The sequence below is a fragment of the Melospiza melodia genome, chromosome 3 (assembly GCF_035770615.1).
Source record: "Melospiza melodia melodia isolate bMelMel2 chromosome 3, bMelMel2.pri, whole genome shotgun sequence".
NCBI lineage: Eukaryota > Metazoa > Chordata > Aves > Passeriformes > Passerellidae > Melospiza > Melospiza melodia.
The window spans coordinates 66,514,625-66,534,263 of NC_086196.1; the positions used below are offsets into that span (position 1 = coordinate 66,514,625).

At 40.5% G+C, this 19,639-nt stretch overlaps 1 long non-coding RNA gene across 2 annotated transcripts in view; it reads right to left on the minus strand.

Annotated features, from left to right (window-relative positions):
• Positions 1-19,639, minus strand: part of LOC134416775 (uncharacterized) — a 211,378-nt gene that overhangs the window by 61,321 nt on the left and 130,418 nt on the right. The window contains exons 1-2 of one of the 2 annotated variants that reach the window (XR_010027385.1): positions 14,000-14,024; positions 4,796-4,867 (exon numbers count right to left, since the gene is read on the minus strand). The exons of the other annotated variant lie outside the window; for it this stretch is intronic. This is a non-coding gene — a long non-coding RNA (uncharacterized LOC134416775). Of the gene's footprint in view, positions 1-4,795; positions 4,868-13,999; positions 14,025-19,639 lie in introns of those variants that run through there. 2 annotated transcript variants of the gene reach the window in all.

The following is a 19,639-nucleotide window of genomic DNA, read 5'->3' on the forward strand; positions in this document are numbered from 1 at the left end:
TTAAGCAATTTAGGCAAAACCAATGTGAACAACTGTATTTTTTTAATCACATTGGAATACTACTGAAAGCACCACAAAGGTCAGGAGACAGAGCTTCTCTCCCTTGCTCTATAATTCTGTAGCAACACTGTTTTCCAACTTGTGCCTTCTAACCCAAGACAGAAAACACCCTGTGATCTTTTTTCCAAAGTGCTCTGAAATACAAGGATGGATCAATCCAAACTCATCATCAGTGCAGATTAAGATAGCTGTGGTGCTCCCAAGTTTGCCGTGTGCAGGCCTTTCCCCTTAAAGGACGAGGTCTGTATGGATGAACAAGTTTGCTTTCACGTTTCCACCAGTGAGTTCTCTCAATTCAGTGGCAGCCACCAGAGCCCTGCAGACAGGAACAGCAGAAGGAGCAGCAGGAACTTTCCCCCATGGGCTGCTCTGCCAAGCCCACAGACTTGCTCTGTCCTTCAGCTCGTGCTCCACTGGCAGAGAGGATGTGGCTGCAACCTTACTGCTTGCAAGGAATTATTTTCCTCCAAGTAGCACAATTCCATAATACAAAAGTGAGGCAAAGCAGAAGCCCTGGTGCCTGTAACACAGTTAATGCAGTAAGAAGTACTTTCTAGCACAATCAGCTGCTCCAGAAAGGATGCAGGATGCTGTCAACACCTGTACCAGTAAAAATCTACCTTCCATTAGACTCCTGCCAGAGCAATAATAAAAAATGTTTTCTGCCATTTCCCTTGGGAGTGTTAAGCCTCACCTCCCTGGAGAGGTTTGTGATAAAAGTCTGACTGGGGTTGGGATGAAAGCAGCTGCCAGGTTCTAGCTGCTCTCACAATATAGACTTTGTTTAATGTGCCATAGAGCAATACAAACTACAATATATCTATAGAGCAATACAAACTACAATATATCTAAAATAAATATTTACCTAGTTCAATAATTATGCGGAATGGTTCCCTGTATTTATTATACCAGAAAGAAATGCATAAATCACCTGATGTTATATCTCTGAAGAAACTTCCTTTAGCTGGGGCATCAGGAAGTGGTTCACAGTTGAGTTGGAGTAAAGGGGAGGAAGAAAAGGCTGTAAAGTAATTAAAAATATATATATTGGAAAAAAAACAAAACAACAAGAAACAAGCCAAAAGAAGAAACAAAGTTGTTAGCTGATGCTACAAAACTTTCTAACAGGTAAAACGCAACTGCATCTGAAAGGACAGGTGCACAGATGCACCACAGCTCCAAGGGGTCTTCTAATAAAGATAACATCTTTACTAGCAAGGACAAAGTCCATTCTTTCCTGTTAAAGATGCCCATGTAATTCCAGTGCAACTTAAATAATCATAGCTAAATATTGACTGTTTGTGGAACAGCCTTAATTCCTGAACTCTGCAAGATATATTCATGTAACTGCACCACACCAGCTATCAGACACAAATCTTTATGAAGAACCAGAGTAAAATTGTGGATTCTTGACTGCCTTGGCTCTTTCTGCCTCCATTGGCAAGGAAAGGTTTATTCACAGTTTTAAAGAAAGACACTACCCTCTGGAGAATTTGCATGGACGTGGGTAAGAAAATACTCAGCAGCTACATTTCTATTTTTTCTGCCTAGCTCTTGATGTAAAACTTATTATTGGGAGCAAGTCAGGAAAAAAAAAGGCACAAAACCACAAAAGACTGACCCAAATAACTTGAAGGCTTTGTGAGCAATAAAACATCCAAATTTGCATTTAGAAATGTTAAATTCCTATGTGGCAAGGGAACTGTGACTTATACAGACATTGATACTAATTCACAGACATTGATACTAATTCACAACCACCTTGCCAGTTGAATTTGTACTGATCATGCAGCTAAATTCACATCTAGAAAGACATAAACCTAGAGATGTAAGAAGACATATGAACCCAGATTTAAAACAGGTTGGAATAAATAACCTTACTGCACTAGAAAACAAAACAAGGAGCACAACACACTAAGTACAATTTTTACTTGTTACAAACAACAAGATCTATACTTAATGTTGTCTCATTACTATATCTTTATTCTCCAGCCTGGGTTTCTTATTTTCAGATATCATGGACTGTCCTGTTCTTTGCTATTCTGATTTTTAAAACTATCATTGAAATAAATCTTCTGTAAGATTAATTTGCATGACTCATTTGTTATTTAGGCTGGCCTTGCTGATATTTTAATTCTATGTTGTCACTTATTTAATACCTTATGAACAGTCTTGAGCCATATCCATCCTATCCTATCCTAACCTTCCCATGCTCTTGCTTTATCTTGTGCAGGGTTGCAGTTTCTGTATTGAACTGTTCTGCCTACTCTTGTTTTATGTTTCACAATGAGGCAAGATAAGAGTTAAACATTTTGCTAGCTTTGGGTTGGTGAAATTTCATCTTCTGTTTGCATTTCTAAGGTTCTGTTTGTTGGGGTTTTTGGTTTTGGTTTTTTTTCTTTTTTTTCATCCAACATACTCTTGGACTCCAGTGTCAGACAAATATTTTCAATAACTATACAGAGCACATTTATTAATGTAATAACTGAAGAATCCCTTCTCTAGAGGAAACTGTGTCAGAGCAGGAGTACTGACTGGATTTGTTCTGCTGCAGTGATCTGGAGATTACGTATCTTAACTGAGGAACTTGAGCATTAGCCTCTAATTTTCCAGGACAATGCTGGACAAAGTTAACCATAAGGAAGTGGTATTTTAACACACTGCTTTGAACCAGATATTTGGCCAATAGTTCCCTTTGTTATCATTGTGACTGGTCAGAAGCACTAACATTATATTGCAGCTCTCGGTGAAAGGCAGTGAAGAAAGCAAACTATACCTTTTGCTTATATCTTATTTTAGAGAGCTTCCAAGAAATCAGTGCAACAGGAGGGTAAGCAAAGTCACCAAAGGCACACAAATTACGGCCAGAGTCACAGCACATAAGCAGACAAGTGGGTCAGAGGTGTTTGTGGGCCCTTTGCTCACTAACTGTACTGTCTTTAAATAATGGAAATATGGGCAAAAAGATGGATACAAATAACTGGACATGAAAGGCATGACTTTGTTTTGAACAGAACAGAGATTCTCTTCCTCTGTTGAATTTCAGTTCATTCACACTACTGTATTTGAACTCACTGTTTAACTGCTAGGACCATGGTGGGATCTATCAGCTACTGTTCCCATTACATAGCCTTTTTGTAAATATGGGCACCAAATCAAAGCTGGGGACAGGAAAAGAGTGCCATTGAATGAAAAGGATTTCAACATATATATATGGATTGTTCTCATGTAAAATCAAAGAATAATTGGTTTGAAAAGCTAGAGGAAAAAGGTCCCTTTAATTTTCCAGCATCATCTAAGAGGCACCCTCCAACCCTCATTAGACCACAATCAGGGTCATGTAACTGCAGGCCATTTACAAAAGCACTGAGTCAGGAGTTCTATTACAAAAGAAACAACATTGGAATGGAAAATAATTAGTTTATGGACTTAATTCAAAATTTTCCAACCCTCCTTACTTTGGGAAAAAGAAGTATGGAAATGTATCAACCACAAATAAAATGCATTAACCATGAACATCAGGTGCCACTTTTCTGTGCAGGAAAAATACAATCTTTGGTTTACAATTTGGAAAAACTCATAGATCATTTACATATAGCAAACATACTGTCAGGAGGAACTGAGGATGATCTTAATAAGATGGAAATTTCTTGGCACTTACTAAAAGTTCTTGTCTTAGTTTATCCCAGTCTAGTAAAGAACTGGAGCCATTTGAAGCCTCATGTTAAAATATCTCACATCACACACTTGCTCCTCTTATCTTTGTGTTGTAATTAATAAATGTAGAACTGTTGAGGTTTCAGAACATTCAACAATTCTCATTATTAACACAGCAAATGATTAGGAAACAATTATAAAGACAAACAACAGCAGAAGGAAAAAAAAAAGGCAAATGTAAGTCTATTCCTGACAGGTACAGAGACACAATTTTAATGTTTGCACTCAGCCTGTTCCCCAAAGAGTCATGTATTTGACACAACTTTGGGAATTTATCAAGTACATGGATTATGACTTTCTGATGTTGAAACAATTGATTATTTTCTACATTTTGATGTACTCTGGCTGCAAAGTTCTTGCCAACCTATTACAAGGCATACTACATCCTAAAACAAATTAGCATTTACAACGTTGTTTGTTTATTAAGAATGATGTTTTTAAGTTTAGAAATCTGCAGAAGGCTGATCTATGGTAATCATTTCCAGAAAGTTACCCTGCACATTACAGAAAGGAGAAATCAGTGGAGACTAACTGAAAGACCAGCTTGCATTCTAATAGACCTCACTGTAAACCAGTCCTCTGACTCAAGGCCAGTTATTTCAGATCTTTACTCCACACAGCTGAGTGCCTAGAAACTAGAAAGCCTTACCTTAATTTGAAAACACATGGAGTTTAAAGCATACAGGTATGGCTAGGTTAGATGAATTCCTCTCATAAAATAAAATAAAATACACCTTTTACTAAAGTGCCCATCATAGTTTTTCAGGTACCAAAAAGAAAAGAGTTGACTGGTGACCAGTCCAGCTGTTATGAATAATTATAGAAGAGCTCAATCCAAAAGTTTAAAAACCTCTCAGTAATTATATTCATAACTGGGATATAGAAATGAAGGTTTTCCTTTCACTTGTTAACATCTCTGTGTTTTACTTATGCAATGAGCAACACCAGTCTGCACATTTGAGACAAGGTTGGAGCTCCTACATGGCTACCAAGCAGAGGAAAAAAATTAATTACTTACTTAATATTACTGAAATTATCAGCAAATTGCAAAGGATAAACTGAGCCTCCATTTCAATTATCTTCTATTGAGCTGGAAAACAAACGAAACTCTTGTTGTTATTTAAATGGCATTTCATATGGAATACATTACATGCAATTCCTGAGGTTGTGTGAGCCAAAACAGGTGTTTCTGGTGGAACACAGGAGAGCTCCTACCACCAGCCATTCAAATGCAGATGTAAACTATCAAATAAAAACTTGATCAATATATTCTCAAGGCGTTAATACCTTTCTCAAATAAGACTCTGTTTCTTCTATAATTGAACAGCATACTTCAGCATAAGCAGGTCCAATATCAGCTTTCCCATTTTAGTAGAAATTCTAACCAAGCTTATGTATTTTAGGAGGTTGGATGAAGCAATTGAACATATTGGGTCTGTTTCAGTGAAATACTTGCCTGGTAATTTTATTTCCCCATATTGCAAAAACAGGCTTGCTTTGCTAAAATTTAATTGCAGCAGAGTTGCCCACAAAAGTACACCCACCATGCTTTACTCTATATTCCCACGCTTTTTAATATTTGTCATATTTCATCTTTTAATGCAGTCCTAATGAGAGCATATTGGAACACCACAGAACCAGGCTCATAAGAATGTGGTCTTGAAATAAAACGTAGAACAGAAGGAGCATTGTATTACAGCCTCTGTTAATGTTTTAATGGTTGAGGGATTTCCAACATGTTGGCAGTGTCAGGACAAACCAATTTAATAAATTATTAACACTAATCAAACATTTTTATGATGGCAGTCAAAACTTCCTTGGCAGTTAAGGTTAATTCTGTTGAAGTTTGACAAAGATGTTACTGTTTGATGGAAACCGCGTTTGAAACTAAAGCCTCCTTCAAATCAAAACCTTACAGTGCACTGAGCAGAAATGGTTAAGCAACACGTCCTGAAGTGCATAAAGGAGCCCTGAAGGCAGGGCTGCAGCCTCTATGGGCAGCACAGAGCCAGAGCTGAGGAATGATAGTGAAATGTAAATTGATTTCAGCGTATATAATTTGCCTGCCACTACTTGGGAAAGGATATAGCGAGACTCTTATCAGGAAGAGATAAAGCTCGGGCTGTTGAGGGGAGAGCGCTAAATCAATATACAAAGAAAATCTAGGCATTCCAGACACTTGACAAGAGGGACAGAGAGGAAAATAAAGAATCCTGCCAGTTTTGATGTATTAAACTTTGGAGAAAAGGTATTTTAAAACATCCTTTCATTCAAAAGGCAACCAACAATAACAATGCCAGACAGCGCCACATTCTCCCTCCAGCTCCCCTAGCCTTGCCAGCGAGTTGAAATCCAGCACAGCAGAAGCTAATGAGGGGTATGGATTAACAATACAATGTTTCTCAGGCCTTTCTTGGGTCTCCCCTGGGGCACCCACAGTCTATACATCATCAATCTACTGCAAATTGATGTAGTCAGCCTGTGACAAGGGTCAGGTTTCCAGGACCAGCTACCAGGCATGATCTAGTCATTCTGAGTTATCAAGACAAAGCTCTGTTCTGCTGAGCTCTGGCCATGTAAAATCCACAGCTCTCCAGGTTTTCAGTGAGATGGAATCAAACCATAGAGCCCTCTCTGTCCTCCTCTATGCCTGCTGAGAAATCACCTCACCTCTCTGAGGTGACACCACTGTCTTTATTTTGTGCTCTCTTACAGATCATGCCCACAAACAAGAAAAACATGTGCTAATCCATCAGTTTCTTAATAATAATAATTACTGTTCTTGTTTACTTTATGCTAGTTACAAAAAACAATAATGAGAGTTCACACACACATATCTATTTTCAGGAGACAACGATGAAGAAAATGTGTTTGCTGATGCAGGTTTCTAAGTAAGAAATAAGTTTTATTGGAGTATCAAAAACTTTTGTTCGCCCACAATATTTTTACCTGAATAATCACACATGGGATCATGCTTTTATCCAACAGCTCAGGTGCCACATGTTTTCCAAATACTCTGTGGATTAGTTTTACTCATGAAAATTTGTGCTGGTGTTCCCTTAGCTTAACTAAAGTCTGTGGATTTCCATGCAAGCTTGGTGACAAGCGTGCCTTGGCTCACAGCACTGCAGCCTTGTCAGCATCCATTCAGGGGTGAGGAGACTCAAGAAACAGACTATGCAACACATGAGAAAAATGAGATCTTCTGTCAATAGCACATGTGCAGTCCAAATTAGAGTAGATTTAAATCATTAGAAGGGTTGTTAATTTCAATGGCTTTGCTGGCTCTCACAGTTCTGTAGAAACTACTGAAGGGTGGATTTTCACAATAGCTATAGGTTTAGCACCGCCTAAACTTACAATAGTTCCTCCTGAAGAAAGCTTTCATGGCTGTTCATAGAATCATAAAATTTCCTGAGCTGGAAGGGACCCACAGGGATCATCAAAGTCCAACTCCTGACCCTGCCCAGGACAGCCCCAAGAACCACACCTTATGCCTGAGAGCATTGTCCTAACTCTTGTTGAACTCTGATCTGCCTCAGAATAATTTAAAAAACAAAGCAAAACCAAAAACCCCAGTCTGACATATAGGAAAAAAAACCTGGACTCTTGTATCCCAGCTACCTATAATATGGCAGATTTCTGAGGCATCCAATATACCCAAGTTAGCTTTAAATATTCAGAGCTACTTGTGGTCCAATACAGGTATGAATTACCAGTAGAAAACAGACTTGTTTATTCACAAAGGAACTTTAATGGAATTAAGTACATTTGCTACTTATGTTTCTATTAATGTTAATGTATCTCCTTGATATGTTTTAGAAGGTGGAAAATGCCCATAAAAGCATACTTGCAAACATTACCTAGGCATTTATTAACAAAACCCAAATTATCACATTTATTTTGTGTTTTATCTGCTGGAAATAGACAACAAGCTTTGAAAAACAGGCAAAAGAATCGAGCAAGCCACTTGTGGTATGAACATTTGCTCATATTTATTCATGCAAGCATTTTGGAATTTCTCAGTAATGGATGGTCTTCCAAACACATAATGCATATGAATGTGCACGAAAAGCAAACAGAACAATGCATTAATACCTTGTAAGTAACTCTGGGGCTTTTATCTGGTAGATGCTTGCAAATACTTAGTTTGATTATTCAGTCAAGTTTTTCATGCTGCTGGCAAACTCCTAAAGGCAAGAAAAACCAACCAAACCAAAATCTCAATTGCAGGCAACCCCACTTCTTATTTTCCACATTCCCTTTACATAGCTTGAGTAAGTTGCTAAAACATTATCATGTGTATGTGTACAAAAATTTGGCTTGAACTCAAGAAGTTTCCATGATCTCTCACAATGAGCTCCTGCCACATCCACTTTCTTGAATAACCAACACTTAAGCCTTTTGAGGTTCCCAAAAGGAATACCTTTTCACCTACATTTACCTATCTATATTTTTTTTACACCTTTGCCTGCATGGATGCACACACATTCACCTTTAAGGGCCTGTTTAGTACTTTAGGAATATATTCCATCAGGTCTTCTGATTTATTCTGTGCTAAAGACAAAAGCTGCATTCATATTACTACAGGTCATTATTCTTGGTGATATTATTTGCACCACACTATTTTAAAACAGCTGATAATATAAAATGAATGTAAAATGAAAAGCACTCTATAAAAGTAAAGGTTCACCCAAAGAGATCCATAATTTTAAGTTGCCCTCTATTTATATTTTTGGTTGTTAAACATTACAAGGAAGAACAAATTTCCCCTTCAAAAAAGAATTATAGGCAAGATGTACTCAATATTAAAAAGCTAAAAAAACATCCTTTAGAAAAGGCTTAGAGGGATCACAAATTATCCATTTAAGTACTGAGCTATGCATACCATAAAGATATGCCAGAGAAAAGAATTTTTCAGGTGTCTCAATTTGTGGGTGCAACTGGTGGCCTTTTCAAATTCTGCCTGTACATGGAAGCCCATGGAACACATGTCCCCTGAATGAGCTCTGCACTGCTGACCTGCATTCTAAATCTCCACTGCAGCTTCACCACTGCTGAGAGTGCTTGCTGGCTTTGATCAGCAATGAAGGATCGAGGCTAAAATCCCTTTTCCCAGCTGGAGGAAATTTAAATCATCATCCAGACATGGAATTTTACCTATCATATCTGGTAACAGAGCACATCAGCACCAATCATTTCCTCCATCTAGTACATTTGCCTTCCCTCCTCCTCCCAACTATGGCAACACCTCCTACAGAAGTAATCCCTACAGGAGTGGAAAATCTTGCAGCAGCTATTCCCTTGGAGGAAAGCTATTAAAAACCTAACAAACCTAGCCTCTAACCTCAGCCAAGCTGCTCTAACACAGACCAAAGGCTGCCTCTGGTCTGACTGCTCTCTACATAGAGAATTGTTTTTGCTGTCTTCTTCCTGAACCCAAATGCTGCTCAGTGTAAGTCAGCTGTATGAGCAATAATAAACCAGAGTGGCTTGTCTGTGCAGCCCACTGCAGAGAAGCTTCTAAAACCATTTATAGCAAAGTTCACTATTCCCCTCCCAGAACAATGCAGCTGCTCTTTTGACTCTAAAGGCTCCTGCCCTTCTTTGCTCCTCTTCCCATCTATCTCTATTTGGCTGCTTTTCCAAGGGCAGACCAGAGCTCCATGCCATTTTCTGAATGTCTTATAATTGGAGAACAAAATACCTTCCCCCATTTAAGAGAACTGATGTACTTTGCTGGCTCCAAACTTGTAAAATATCTCTCTGTTGAAGCAGCTGCTGAATAATTTATATTTCTTAGAACCAAGCTGAGAATATGTACATTTTGCTTTGACACATATGGTATAGTTGTTTTTCTTCCTTTCCATTGCCATCTTGTTTTCCACTTTAAATTTCAATGTAGGAAATTCTGAACACTTCAGAGCCTGGGAAAATTATTTGGATTTGGGGAGTGAGAAAGAAGAGGGGTGTAATTTATTTGTGAGGAGTTTTTTATTGTTTTGATTTTTTTTTTTTTCGTGGAAGGAAAAATTCCTCAACAGCTTGCAATTAGCAGCTCTGAAAAGTTATAGTTTCTTCAATGGCACACAGCATGCCAAGAAAACCTACAAGAGATTCCTCAGCTTAACATGCCTGGAGCAGGATCCAGTTCCTCTAAATCAAAGCACAGCTCACACTAACAGTTGCAGTGTGTTAGTGGCTGGATGACTGCTTTATGAAGAATTATAAAGTGACACAGCAGTCTGGCTGAAAAAAACACACACCACGCTTTGATGTTTTTAACCACCAACTTCAAGAGGACCAACAGAAACCTTCCTGTTTTTATTGCAGCCCCTCTATCATCCCTCCCCCTGCTCCCTCCCTCCTTTCCCACTGCTAGATGGGGGACTGTTATCTTTCAGTCACTTTGTAAGCTTGACTTGTTTACAGACTGAATGTCTCTGTTTATAGGCCTCTATCAGAGAACAAACAGGGCAAGTGTGACTTCCTAGGACCTGAAACACGATGCCTTTTCCTCTTGGGCAAAAGCAGGAGTGGCAAGAGAGGGGGAAAAGAGAAATCCTGTAATTGTCCTTCTAGTCCATCTTCCCCCCAGGATTACCGTACACACCTGTATGGTGCTGCAAAAGTATTTTAAGAGCCAGCTGCTTAAATGTTAGCTCACCAAAACTCCATGAAAATGCACAGCAATTGTCTTGCAAAAACTAGGTCCACTTCAGAACCTCCAACAGTAAAATCAGGGTTAAATAATGGCTTCTCTTAAACTCCCTGTTTTAAAAGTTCTTTATTATAGATCCATTTAGATGTTTACTTGGGGAATCTTAAAAGCTTAAACCACATTTCACTGTGGACATTTAAAGGGTGTCAGTGGGGTAATTATAAGCATACACACCATAATGATGAAATTTTAGAAACCATTAATAGCGTGACTTTGTATATTCATTCTTATCTTGAAAAATATTTTACCTCAGGCATAACCCTGTGCCATGGAGGAGTCAATAAGGATAGTCCTTAATAGGGCACTGAAATGACATGAGAGTTGGTCTGCTTATATTGCTAATGCAGATTTCAGTTCTTGATAACATTCAGATTATAAACACCCCAGAGGAGGTATGACTTTGTCCTTACTGAGAGTGTCTTATTTTACACTGACAATTTTTATTGTAATTGTAGGATTCATTTTTAGAGGTTTCTGGTTTCAAGAGGCTCTCTTTTGCACAAACACACACTGGAAAGCATGAGGAAATTTTAAGAAGTGTACAAAGGGTCATATCACATTATAGTACTTTATGGTGAGACACTGGGCCAGCCTAACTATGTTTTCCCTTGGAGGCTGTTTACCCAAAGACACTGACAACCTTTTGAACTAAAAAAATAAAACAAAATAATGAAATCTAGAAAGTTAATCCTTTAAGCATAACCCCTTCCAAACAATTAGATCTGACAGGACAGAAGAGGTGAGAGTTTATGTGTAGCTCTTCCTCCAACAGCTGTGCCCACGCAGGTGGGACCTTAGGGCAGTGGTGCTCGGCTACACACAGCCAGGTTACTGCTAGCAGCAGCAGTGCCCAGTCCCCTCTGGGTCCTCCCATCTACTCCAAGGCCTGTCTGCTGTTCCTCACAGCTGCCTCTGAATCAGAGCTGGCTCTCCAATCCCTATGATCCCCTCAGCAGCATACCAGCAAGCTGCTCTCCCTCCGAGGGTACCACTGCACCTCCCTGGTTTTACTGATGCCTTGGCTGGCCACACACAAAAGCACATCCTGCTGCTGCACACATCTCTGCTGTGCAAGGGGACACACAGCCCAGTATGGGCTGGGTCTGCTCAAATGGATGAACTTTTGAAATAAAGGGGAAAATTTGGTCTTTAGCGTTCAGGTACAACTTAATAATTTTAAACACTCAGTTAGACATTGCTTAAATGGTCCCAGTGTCACTTTGCCTGCTGGCAAGAGCAGAGTTGTTCCTCCTTAGCCTAGTCTGAAGACTGCCCTGCCAGTTTTGTCCCACAGCAGCAGGTTTGTCCAGAAGACACCCTGTGTGCTCCCAGAGGCAGCCAGCCTCACCAATTCTCCATGTGATCTCTCTGCTTTCAGGTCCTGCCTTACAGGAAGTGCAGGCTTGTACCTTTGTCTGACATTTAACACCTATGGGCTTCCTAACACAGAATGTGGAAAGCTTTATGCAATATGTGGGCTTTTCCCTCTGTGGTTTCCTTACCCTGGAAGCTGAGGAGACCTGTAAGCTCAGGACACACCAATCCTGTCAAAATGCAAGCAATGAGTAAGGAGAAAAACCAACCCTGCACAGAGCATCAAAGCCTTCCAGAGCAGCTCAGCATAAGGGAATTTGTGGCTGTTCTGTTTTGTTTTAAACTAAATTGTTTGGGCCATCCACACTCTTTCCAGTTTTTGGTCTCATTTGAGAAAGACAGAGGAAATTAAGCTATAAGAGTAGAAGGTGATTTTTTAATCACAACCACTTTTCCCCTAAGACCAAGAGCATATGTTTGAATTAAGGGACTCTTTCCATTAATCATAAAGGGCACAGGAAAGATGCAAGAGAAGTTCAGTTTTCTTCATCATGCATAAACTTCTTCCAGCTTTCTTCAGCACTTTCTCATGGGGATGATGAAGCCACTTAGCCTAACAAAAGACCTGGCTTGGATCCTGGACCAGAACTCACATACAAATTAACTTCTGGTTTTGGCATCCAGATATGATTAACTTTCTTGTCTCCATTTTCACTGCCCCTCCTTTAAGTTGGCTGAAAAAACACTTTAATGCTCAGCTATAAGTATAAAAGTGGGGCTAAATTTGAAACACATGCCTCTCTTTATCATGGCCTGCCAGGATCCATAGATTACTCTTTCCCCTGGACCTCAGTATTGTCAGATCCTATTCGGATACATATAATTTTGTCTGTGCCAGTGGCACTGAACTTTATGTTATGGATTCTACTTTGTAGGAAACACTGACACACAATGGGACAGGATGCTTAGCCCTTTGTGCAGCCCCGGTCTTCACCATGGAATTCTGGAAAATCAGAATTATTTCTCTGCTATGCCTGAAAATAAAGCCTTCACAGCCCTGCATGGCTGAAGAAGAGACAGCCCCATGCTATTCCTCATGGGTCTAAGGACAATCAAGACTGAACCTGAAGATACAAAACTATGTAAGATTTAGACACATAAAAAGGCATAATACATTTACCTAATTTTCAGGGGAAATAAAGTGAATGAATATCATAAAGTCGCCAGTCTCAAAACAGGTAGTATTCAATCAGTACCATTTCTGCAGCTAATGAAAGATCAAGACATTTCACAGATGGACAAGAAAATTCACACCCAAGCCTTCACCTTTCCCACTTTTCCTGACAAATTCTGAACAAATTGCCTTTCCAGAAGAGTTATCACACTCTAATTCGCTGTGAGAATTATTCCCTCTCTGAAAGTACTAAGACACAGGTATAAGCATCAGCATCCACTGAAGAACCAGAGAAGTGTGAGGGCTGGTACATCTCATGCAGTGTAAAGCTGGGTGAAAAGGGCTGTGTTTGAGCTGGGTGGGGTGTGACTGAGCCCAGCTTTCCTGAACTCTGCTCCTCTCAATAGACACTGTAAACCAACAGGTTTTCCCTCTTCAGAGTTACCTCTGGGTGCCTGTGCAGTGTGCATCACAAAGTGGGACTCGTGGGCAATTAAATTTCTACAGTATATAATCATGTCACAAAAAGTATAATTTTCTTCATTGTATGACTTCCTGAGCTCCTTTGCCAGCACACAGACACCCAGCACAGAGAGAACCTAGGACCTGAGCTTTCCCCAAAAGCTCAGGTGCCAGCTGTTGCTGGTGTTCCTGTGCATGTATCTACCCTGAAATTCAGGATCTCGAACAAGATCAAAGTTTCCACTCCACCACTGGGAAATAGCTGGCACTACCCTGAGGGTTGCAGGTCCCTTTCCAAAGAATGCCACCTACCTGTTCTGAGACCTCTGTGGATGTACTGTGCCCTGCAAGACTGATTTGCTCCCACATCTTGGGGGCTGAAGCTGTGCAAGCTCTAGGGCAGGGCCAGCCCCAGCATCCCCTGCTTACATCCCTGTACAGTGCCTGGGACTCCACGGCTTCATTACAATGCAAGCACTAATTAACAGCCCAAGCAGGCTTTGTGCAACTGTTGCCAAGACAAGTTCTTTGCCTTGAACTGAATAACTCACCCTGTTTTAAATTCTTCCTTTACTGCAGCATAGTAAGGTATATCACAGAAAGTTTTAGAGGCACAGCTCCACTCCACTAGTTACTTTTGAACAGCAACAAGCCATCATATGCTTGTCCCTGTGCTCTGATGAGCTTTGAACTTTAATAAATGATTAATCCTATTTAGAAGTGACTTAGCACTGCCTTAACTGCATCTTTCCATGAAGCGTCACTTTGACATCCTCTGTTGTGTGCATTCACTGCAACTTTCACACGCTGTAAATTAAGAACATTTACACATGCAATTAGTGCTAAATAAATGCCTGAAGAACTCCTTGGGGATTAAGCAATCAGATGGCATCATGGAATACCCTTTGTACTCAAAGCTTATGAAGCAAATCATCTACCCATTCTGCACAAATTGCATACTGGGGCAACCATTGTGCTGGCTGGAAGTGCTGGGATGAATTGCCAAATGCAGCCTTGAGTTCATGCACACATCTTTCTCCAGCTCTCCTGGTCCTCCCTCTTCTCTTAGAGGGGAAATTAATAGAGAGAAATTTGTGACTAGGGTAATACTTTATTAATAAATTATTCCCTCCATTAAAAAAAAATACCCATAGGAATTTTGAATTTTTAATACCATAGTTAAATTAATTATAAAAAAAAATCTGCCTAGAAAAAAAAAAATACAGCTATATACACACTGGCCATTTGCACAGCCTGTGATAATAGAGACTTAATCTTTTCATATCCTAACCTTTATTTTATGGCTCATGAAAACTGCAGTCAACTAATATGGCAAAGTATGCAAATAGTCTTAGATGGAGAAATACTTGGCACACTAGAGCACCTTGCAAATGGGAGCATGTATTTTATATATATACCCTGCACACACACCTAGAACTTGCTGAAAGTAACAGCATTTTCCCTGCTATGTATATGGTTGCTATGCACCAAGATAGTTGGTAAAACACCAAAATGTAGGTGCTGAGAGAAAAGAACAATGATTTTTTATGTTTTGAAGATCACAGTTCAAGTGAATCCAACTCTCATTAACACCCATCATTCACAGCCAGCCTAGAGAAGAGGGGGCACCCCACCTTGTAAAAGTCATACCTAACTCATGGAATTAGACACAAGCAAGCTAGAGCTGGCCAAAAAAGCACAAATCAAACACCTAAACAAAAACAACAGTAAAAAAACAGTTACACCCTGAGCATTTAAGGCAGCAAAACTACATCCCCTTGATGCTGACACCAGGATAGGGCCCCCCTGCTCAGGGCACATTGTCCTCCAGCCCAGCAAAAGGGTGGAGCACTCAAAAACTGCTCGCAGAGGTCATCCCCACAGCCGTGCCCCTCCTTACAAAGAAACCCACTGTAGCCAGAGAGCTTCCCGAGGCTGCTCAGTGCTGGGGTACAAAGAAGGTGGTGTATGAAGGGAGCTCGCTGAGCTGCATTTCACGGGACAAGAGAGGAGCCTGTTTGGAGGAGTCTGGGATTTCTAAGTACCGAGCATTAATAAAGAAAAAAGAAAATCGGAACAAGAAAAAAATAAAAACACAGCAAACCACCAAACCCCAAACAACATAAAACAGCTGCAGGGAAGTTGTTTTTCCACTTGGAGCGGCCCGGAGGAGCTGTTTAAAGGTGCCCCTGCGGATGCGATCGGCCAGGCCTCAATCCCGGGCTGCCAGCGCCATCTTCTTGCCAAGGAGCTCAGCGGCAGCGCCCGGCACCGCGCCGCCGGGACCCCGGCTCGGAGCTCACAGGAAACCATGGAAAATTAAACCTAACCCAGCCTCTTAAATTAAAAAAAAAAAAAAAAAAAAAATCATCCCAGTAAGTTTGTTCAATCAGAAGCAAAACGTTTCTCTCACGCAAGTAATTTTTCTATAGGTAAATATTCCTAATTCCTACAGCAGCACACTTAAAACCCCCAAAATATCAGTGGGCGTTAAAAGTATTGTAACTGTATGTGCGTCTGGTAGAATGTCATATGTGGAGAGATGGTGTTTTACAATCTCCCCCACTAAGAATCAGGAATTAAATGCACTGATGAATCAGCGAAGGGCAGAGCAAAGAGCCATCAGCTCTCTGGAAGGGAGGCCAAGCTCTTCCTCATCCTTCAACCCACCCAAGGAGCACCACTGAGGAGAGCCCCTTAAAGACACCTTCTCTTCCTGTGTCCAAGGGCTCATGGCTGCTGTTGGTGATTTTGCCTGTGTGAAATGAACTAGCAACATTAAAAAAGAAAAAAACCCAACATCTCTTGTAGAATTTCATAGTGATGCAATGTGCCAAACTGATGTCCTTGGAGATCAAATGCTCTGGTGACTTAGAGCTACAGCACTGAGCCAGCATTAGCACAGGGGAAGAAGATCCTAAGGTACATCAAATATGATGTGAAAAGACAGTTCTCAGCAAGTGAGAATGACTCCTGAGCTTCTCCAGTTTACTTCTGTGAAGCAATCATCACCAAAGAATTCTACTAATGCGATCTACAACTTTTAAAAATCTCCTTTTTTATATTTCGATTTCTCTGGTCACTTATAATCCATATTCACTTCAATCACTAGATTGCACAAGTAATAATAGCCTACACATTTTCATACAGCACCTTTTCCAATTTCTACCTGCAATGGATGTGAAAACAACAAGGTCTCAAAGCAAAAGTATGCTGTCAGTATTTCTGTTCCAAGTGTGACTAGTAAGGAAACATGCTGCAAAGAGATTTTCTTTTACAAGACAGTTTTGCATCAGATGATTCAAATAAATATTTCTGGATAATGATCCAAATAATAAGGCCTTGAACACTTCATGACTTGCTATTCCACTTCTAACCTCAGGATTGCAGGGGAGAGCAACAACAGCAAAAGGAAGTGACCTTTTAATTGCATCCAGAAATCTGGAGTTTCCCTGTCCCAGCTTCAGGGACTGCAGACATTTGACAAACAGGGAAGAGAAAAAGCAGAATCAAAAGGAAGCACATGTTGATCCATGTGCATACAGGGAAAAATAAAGGTTTTCCAGGGTAAATAAAAAAGTTTGCATTGAACTTTGTGTCAGAGTTGATGTTAAAATCTCTCATCTATATACTGAGTTCATCATCCCAAGAACTGAAGCAAATTCAGCAAAACTGAGTAAGCTGTCTTCTGTTCTAAGAGCTCACTGAGACTCCAGCCAGATTGTCATTGTTAGAATTTATATACATAAAATTCATACATGCATTTACACACCCCTGCAACTCAATTTTTAATTACAGAGGGAGAAAAATTCAAAGGAAAATCTAGAGGACACTTAAAGAAATAAAAAACAACTGCTGAGAATTTGTCAAATAAAAAAGTAAAAATTACTATTTTCAACTTTTGAAAACTCTGGAAAATGTTGGTTATTGTGAAATATTACTATATTTCACATCCCACACCTTGATCTCAGGAACATTCAGTCGTAATGGGTTTAGCTGCCTAGGAAGTACCAGCTAAACTCTGCAGTGGGTGTGCAGGATGCATTCTCTGGGAGTCCCCAGCAGCCAGCCTTGCTGCACTTCCCTCATACAGCAGGGGCTGGGAGCAGCCCCAGTGCCATGGCCAAGGTGAATTCACCCAGCACAGCCTGGGACAGCACAGCCACACCTGGTGCTGCTCCAAAAGCAGGGCAGCACTGATGCTGCTGATGAGTGGTGTGGCTGGAGGAAGGCATTGATCTCGCTGCTGTCAGTCCCTGCTGACTGCAGAGCACCCCTTGCCATCTCCGCACAGGGAGACATCTCTGGGAGCTCCTGGGGAGCTTGCTCTCCCTCTCCAGAGGGCTGCTCCCATGGTTAAAGCTGAAGTCTGCCTCAATCCTGCCTGTTTCCTATTAAAGTCTTGTGTATGTACATATATATGTATAATAGGTGCATATATTTAATATCGATTACAGGGAAGACAGGGCAGTCTTTCAAACTTCCAGTATGTCAACATAGTGTACAAACAGGAAGCAGCACTGCAGTAACAGGTCATTAAAAAGACTGCATACCAACCAAGAACCAGGAGAATCATCTAAAAAATAAAGGAAAAAATATTATGCCTTTTTTACCATAGTTGGCATAGTTCTAGCCTAAATCCCACATGTTTCATACCCCACAGAAGAGATAAGTGTGTTTCAGGGAACTATCCAGGTAAGCAGTGTTATAAATAATCACATATTTTCTTGCTGCCTTTTTCCATAACACCCTCCTTATCCCTTAACTGCCTCTGCTCTTTTGCTCTCTCCTTGATAGACAAAGAATCCTACAAAGGGTGGGGAGAGATGATTAGAAAGTGGTTCTCTCTCCTTTGGTAGGAACCTTTCCATGGCAGAGGCAATCTGAAAGCAGAAATCTGTCTTTCCCTTTTTACAGACTTTAGTCCCTTCCCTCTCCCTGTCTTCTACCTCAAAATGAAGCTATAAGGAAAGTCAAGACAGTTTAGTTCCTCAAGAAGCTGACATGGGATAGCCCAGATTGGCTGCCACATAGAGGGAATCCAATGGTGGGTAAAAAACAAAAAATCCCTAACCCACCCAAGTTTTTTTTCATGCCAAAACATTCCCATTATAAACTAGATAAAGCCCAGCATTTGCAGCGTTACTGTGATCACTCTAATCCAGAGAAAGGGCCCATATTAGTATTTCCTATCCCAAAACCAGCTGAAGCTGCTATGTGCTAGAAACATCTGAATGGCAGCTCCATTTCTTTTTCAATTTTTTTTAAGTGAAATTAAACCCACCCCACTTCCCCCAAGTATTCACTGTTTTATAATCTGAGCTGTCCCAATACAGTGCTATCCACACAACCAGCTATGTTTTTTAACATCTGTTTTTCATTTTCTTAACAGGAAACCGACACAATTTCCATGACAAAGGAGGATTCTGGTGTTATACTCTCATTTATCTGTCATGTGTACACTTGGCAGCATTTGATCTTTATTCTCTGGACACTTAGGAAATAATCTAGGAATTACTGCCTCTTGACAATACAAACAAATATGGCTATCTATAAATAAACCACGGTGAGGATGGGGGGAGAGTTGCTTTGCACCCACAGAGGGGCTATTTCTCATTCATGTTTTGGCCAGCACTGGGGACCAGGGGGTCACCCTCCTTTCTGAGCCCTTTTGTGCATGGGGAAGAGGGGCCCTCGCACAAAACACCTCTGAGGAAATCGATTGACTTTTTTTTCTCCTGCTTGCCAGTGTCCCTTGCAGGGAGCTGGGTTTTGGTGGGACAAGGGAAGACAACATCCCAGCTGGCAGCATGGCTCCTGCAGCCGCCTCTCTGTACCTGTGGCACTGGCAGGTGGGATTCACTTCCCAAGGGCTGCTCACAGGAGGCAGGAAAAGTGCATGAGATATTTTGCCCTGAACTCCACCCTACCAATTTCAGTTTTAAAACCCAGGAAGACTGATATTCTTTAAATAAATTGCAGGCAAAAAACCAGTGTTTAGTTTATGCTGTATTCATGCAGAGTTTTTTTTGCTAGCACCCACCACATGCAGCCTAACCGCTTTTCCTTTTTTCTTTTAAGTTTCACCATTTGTAGCATCTTACTCTGACTGTTCGTGTTTGCCTTGGGCCTGATCCAAACAGCTATGGGAGGAAACAGCCAGGATGCCTATTGACTTATATAAAAGTTGA